Source organism: Hippocampus comes, unplaced genomic scaffold (genome assembly GCF_001891065.2).
Source record: "Hippocampus comes isolate QL1 unplaced genomic scaffold, H_comes_QL1_v1.1 scaffold14, whole genome shotgun sequence".
Classification (NCBI taxonomy): domain Eukaryota; kingdom Metazoa; phylum Chordata; class Actinopteri; order Syngnathiformes; family Syngnathidae; genus Hippocampus; species Hippocampus comes.
In genome coordinates this window covers 2,172,002-2,178,108 of record NW_017805839.1, presented here as the reverse complement: position 1 = coordinate 2,178,108, position 6,107 = coordinate 2,172,002, and the positions used below count along the sequence as shown (strand labels likewise).

General features: G+C 40.7%; 1 protein-coding gene across 1 annotated transcript in view; it reads right to left on the bottom strand.

The window, feature by feature from the left end:
• The window catches only part of lhfpl4a (LHFPL tetraspan subfamily member 4a), a 33,255-nt gene extending 27,148 nt beyond the window's left edge, over positions 1 to 6,107 (bottom strand). Inside the window, exon 1 of the mRNA XM_019888041.1 lies at positions 6,028 to 6,107. The gene's annotated coding sequence lies outside the window, so the exon portion shown is untranslated. The remainder of the gene's footprint in view (positions 1 to 6,027) is intronic.

Here is a 6,107-nt window from a genome sequence, read left to right as displayed (position 1 = left end):
GGGCGGCGGACGTTTGCGTCAAAGCGTGCCACCGCTGGTTTCATTTTGAATTAAAATTGCAGGTTGTCACGCCCACCTTGATTGGAAGGGCTTGACTTTCCAAAATGTGAGTCAAGTGAAGTGGCGGAGACCATGTTTGCTCTTTTGAGCTCTGGTGCTTCCAATGTTTGGAAGACAGTGGTGCATGCCAGTGGAATCATGTGATGAAAGACCCTAATATCTGGATTCAAGGATTCGAACACTGTATTTTTTTGATGCATGAAAAATCATTGAAAATCAATTTAACGTAATTAACGTTATTTGTTTTTCAATCTGACGCTCTTTTGTACTGTTTGTCCTCATTAGGGTGGCGGATCATGGGGGCCGTCCCAAATTGACATTGGGCGAGAGGTGGGGTTTCTCCTGCTGACAACACAATTGAAGCGTGTAACTGAAACAGACTGCAAGGAAAGCCAGACGCGACAAGAATAAACTCTTAAATTATTCTACCTAACATTGTATATAGCACCATATTGAGTTAAATGTCGCTCACTCAGCATCCTTTGCAGCCTGGTCGTCCCAGAAGGGCAATTTCTCCCATCTGTGCCACCTTTTCAAGGTTTGTGTGTGTGTGTGTGTGTGTGCGTGTGTTTCTTTTTTCCTTGACCTCTTATGTGTCAAGATCAGGCAATATCACTTATGTGTCAACTTTATGCCCGTGAAGCCCTCTGAGACGTTTCTGTGATTAGAAGCTGTATAAGTAAATTTGACTTGACTTGAATACAAAGATTGACCAGTTGATATTGGGTCACAGACTTGATGTAGTTATTGAAAGTAAATTACTTACAACTACATTTTAGGTCGTAGAATTTGATATGGTGGGTCAAAAAAAAAAAACAGGTCGGTAATGGTGACCAGCCACGACCCACTTCCTTTACTACCCACCACCTGGCTACCACCTTGCCTCTTCCATCTTGCTCCCTATCTCACAGCAGGCTTAGGCTGCCGCCTCCCCCAATCAGTTCCTACTGCCTTCTTCCTCTCAATTCCTATAATTCCAACCTCCGTCAGCAACTTCCAGGCTGATTGGGCTGGGATGCCTCTGCACCCTACTTCAATTAGACCAAACAACGTTTTCCAGTCTTTATCCCTGCAGTCCTGCAGACATGGTGATCAGATTCCTCTTCACATCCCCATTCCCACACCACTATAAGCCCCACAAGGATGATCTGTTTTTTCTTTCTTTCATGAAGAACAGGACTGCTTCTAGGTGCAAGGTTGTGTGGACAACATCGGGGCATGGAGTTTTTGCTTCCTATTCAGTCTTAGATCCCACACTTTGATTAATTTAAGGAGACTCGTTCTGCTTTCATTAGCCGCCGGTTTTGCCCCCTCCCTGACAAAATCAATAGCAAGTGGCAGCTATCTCGCGAGATGATGTTTCTGTGTTTTTGCTTGCTCTAGGATGACAGCAAGCACGGCTAAAACATGTGTCTCACCATCTGTATCTGCCCGGCAACAGAGTGGTGGTGCATTCTGACAATGTATGCCATGGTCCCACTTTTCAGAACTTGAACTTTGTGTTGTCTCTCATACCCTATCTGTGAGTAGTTAGTTACTGGGGTTGGTAGATACCGAATAGCTTGAGCCACCACAGGTCTGCCCATGTTAGCTTTAGCCATGTTAGCTCCATGGGATGTCTAGTTCTGCCGAGACCGTAAACTCTTCTTTTCCTTGAATTGAGCTCTCCCCACTTAAAATAATGTATATTAAAGTCATTGCAAAACAATACAATAATTTGCTCACCTAAAAATGCAATGATTTAATAAAAATAATGTTTATAAATAAATAAAAAAATGTATATATATCTATAAATATATAAATAAAAATTTTAAATTGTATATAAAAGTGTTCCCAACCTTTAATGAGCCAAGAACACCCTTTTTACATCAGAATCAAATCTGACGGTACATCGGCAAACTAAAATGTATAAAAAGTCTGAATATTGAAATAAAATCTCATAATTTAGTCACAAATTGAAGTACTCAGTTTGAAATCTGGGGCTGTTTAGTTGAACATAAAACTGATACAATCGTAAGGAGTAATGACTTATTCTGTCATATGAATGACAACAAGTTTATTGTATACATGCTGATTTCAGGCTGAACTGTTGAATTCTCAGTCTCCCTGATCTACAGTACGGCTCTTTCTCTTCCTTCCTCTTTCCCTTTAACACTGGTTAACTCCTATTCATCTTCTTCAAACCCCATATAAAAGTACACTTATAATTACAAACGAAAACGCTACAGCCTCTCTTGTAGTAAATCGTTTTATAGAGGTCAAAATAAAACAATGTTGAAAATGGTATTAAGCTTCAAAATGCTACTGTTTTTTTGTTTTTTTTTGCTGCCATTTTTAGAAAGACAAAAGAAGGGGTAATTGTTTTTGGTTTTTGGAGGGGAGGGGGTGTTTTTTTTTTTGTTGTTTTTTTTTTTGGGGGGGGGAATCATTAATTTTTTGGATTAATTAATTTAAAATTCCCCACAGACAGTCTCCCAAATGTTCCCGGAAGAATGTATTCTGTTTGGCTGTATGTCTGTGATTATTTTTTTTAATTTTTTTAATGGACACTGATTCATCAACTGGGGTAACACGTACAACAATGTGCCTTGATCTTCACAGATGACAATTGTATCTCTCTTCCTGTGTGTTCAATATAGTCTTGTTTTCTGCAAGGCCAGGTGTTGTGTACAACTAACCTCTGTCCTCTGTCCATAAAAAGCCATGTAATGCTCATGGGACAGACGCATCTGCCATCCAGCCAGCACATTCATGCAAAACTAGGTCAAGATGTGTGTGCGTGTGTGTGCATGCATGCATGTGTGTGTGTGTGTGTGTTTGTGTGTGTGTGTGTGTGTGTGTGTGTGCGCACATACGTGTATGCATGAAGGTTAAAGGTTATGTGGTCTTTGATTTTGTGACAGTACATACCTGCACATGATGGAGAAAATAGAAAATAAGTAATGTCCTGCATGTTTTTCACGTGACTTTTTTTTTTTTTTTATGTCTTCAGGCATTGTGTTGCATTTTTAGGTTGTACTGCACGGCACATCTGGATTGTGTCTCGAACAAACATGCAAACATGACCTTATCTCCCTCAACACTCAGACTCTGTATCTTCAACCTGAGGCATTATGTTATATGTTGGGTCCAAAAGGGGATTTGACAGGCGGCGTACATGAACGCGCGTGTGTGTGTGTGTGTGTGTGTGTGGGCATTTACTTTGATACGTATGTAGTCATTTCCTGTGTGCACAAAAAAATATGTGCACTCGTCGAAGCGTGTTAATGCATGTGCTAAAACTGGCAGAGTGAAAGGTGCAATGTAGCTGCTGAAGTGAGGACATGTCATGAGAGAGAAAATAGACTGTTCAAGCTGTGTATGCCTCCTGAGGACTCAGGTGTTTTCTCAGTGGATGATGGAGGAAGAGATGCAGGGAGTTGTGTGTTTTGTTTGAGTGTGTGTGTGTGAGAGAGAGAGAGAGAGAGAGAGAGAGAGAGAGAGAGAGAGAGAGAGAGAGAGAGAGAGAGAGAGAGAGAGAGCTGAAAGTGTCAGGCTGAGGCAAGTGATCAGAGGGCAGAATAATGCCAGCCTCATCCTTATAGGGAGAGGTGTTTGCCTCAGTCTCTGCCACACTTTGTAGTTTTTATTATATTTCGTATGACTGTTGAACACCCACAGTGTTGCCTACTGTAATGCATTCCTACTGTCATGCATATTTTTAATCTGACTTTTATGTACAGTTCAGGAAAAAAAATATATTCACATATGCAGAACAGTCAAAATCATATTGGTTGGACATAAGTGATATAAATAGTCTACACACCCCTGGTGAAATGACAGGTGTTTGTAATGTTAAAAAAAAAAAAAAAACAGCAAAACCAAGAGAAATCTTTTTTTTTTTCCGAGCATAAGTATGATCTAGATTAGAACGTATACAATTCTATTGAAAATAAAAAGGAAATCTTTTCAAGAGGAAGTAAAAATGAACACCTGAGATCATCTGGTTGCACAAATGTGCACACAAGTGGTGTCACATTGCGAGGTGGTGGTGGACCCCAAAAAGCAGTCAAGAGGGAGGAGCAGGGTGTACTTCACAAATTGTATTAAAACAAAAAGAAAACTAAATTCAAAACAAAAATAATCCAAAGTAGCAAACAAAACCATGACTGAAGCAAAAACTAACCATGATCGACATGAGAACAAACACACAAACAGCAACAAAGAAACAAACAAGCAACAATGACCCTACACTGAGTGGTCGTGCAGGGAGTCCTTTTAAAGCACTAATTAGATAACGACCAACAGGTGTGCAGCTGCAGGGGGGAGCCCTACAGTGCCACCTGTTGGTCACAAACAGAATCATGACAAGTGGCAATGTAGGAGTGTTCAGAATTAAAGGGGAAGTCAAGTGTTTGACAATATGTGGCGGCCATTTTGCCACTTGCTGTCGCCTGAAAATGAGATCACAGTTCCTCAGGACTCAGGTAGCGACCATTCAACTGTTTTCTGAAGCTGAGCCATGATTGATTGTTATCATGAGACAGACAAAAACAGATGGCTTGTTATGAGTTATGTTTTTGTTTGGATTACACTTGGTTTTGTTCCCTCATGCCTATTTTGTCTCCACCTGTTCTTGTCATCCGGGTCCCTTGGACCAACCAATCAGCTCCTTCAACCCTTTGTGTCTTGTCCAGGTGTTTCTCGTTGTCTCGTCACTTTGCTTGTATTTTGTTCACTGGGTTCGGTCAGTGTTTGTTGGCTCATTGTGTGTGCCTGTCGTAAGTCATTGGGCTGTTTGTTACTTCGGTTTCATGTGGTTTTCAGAAGTTTGTGTATTTGAGTTCGTTTTTCCTCAGTGTACTCCTGCATGTATTTTTTTGTTAATGTATTTTGTTCAGTCCACCCTGGCTGCTCCTCTTGCCTCCCTGCTTTTTGGGTCCTCTACTACCGCGCTAAACCTGACAAAATGCTTAAATCCATATTCCACAGACGCAATGTCAGAATGCTGTGTTTAGACAAGTGGGGCTGCATAGAAGATATTCTTGTAAAGACAATTTTCGGGTTGACTTCCCTTTTAAGAAGAAGCCTGAAGGTTTTGTACTAACACTGACTGCTGCTGCTATTTGAAACTGTAGTTCAAAGTGTTTTGTTTTGGGGGTATTTGGGGGTAAGATAAGACTTCCATCTTGACACCCTACCCTGTAGCCCCAGCTATAGATGATGACAAATTGTCACATGAAAATAAACAGCCAGTACGTGCCAGCAATTCCTGCAACTCCGTCAATGTTGCTGTAGACCTTTTGATAGGCCTTTGTGACCACTTCTTACCTTCCCATCTATTTTGGAGAGACATAAAACTCTTGGTAATATCGGTGTTGTTCCTTTGCAAATTGAATGCCTTCGAAATTCTTTGGCCCACTTCTACTCCTGATACCTTTGAATAAGGGGCGCTCTCTGTTACATTGGAATCTCTCTGTAAACCACGGCCTGTGCAATAAAATGTGACTAGAAAATTGTCACTAATAGATTACTGGAACGCAGTTGAGCTTCATCTGGTTTTAATCAGAGGCACTTTAAATGGTGGAAGTTCTGTGCTCTCTTCTATTAATAAGATTCGATGGGTTAAATCCGAGCACAGCCACAATCCCAGGTTCCCACAGGGTGTGCACGTACATCGATTATTTTTACTGAACAACAACAATAATGAAAATGTTGTTGTACATGTTGTAGGTCACATTAAGGTTGGATTATCTTTTGAAATGATTTATGGTGGTCTCATTTGTTCAAATCGCATACACTTGTCATTTGAACAGGGGTGTGTAGACTTTTAATATCCTCCGTTCTACAAAGTCATAGTAGTAGTCCATGGACATCTTGCAGATGAACACTGTTATAGCTTTCCTGCAGATGGCAGTAATGTCACAATGATGAATGGTAGAGTTTAAAAAAAAAAAATGCATCTGCTATCGGTGAGTGTTTTTATACCTTGATTCATTTCACACTTGGATTCCCTCCACGCCCCTCCACAATGTCTTCTGGAAATCGTCGGAGTCGTTTTGGAGTGA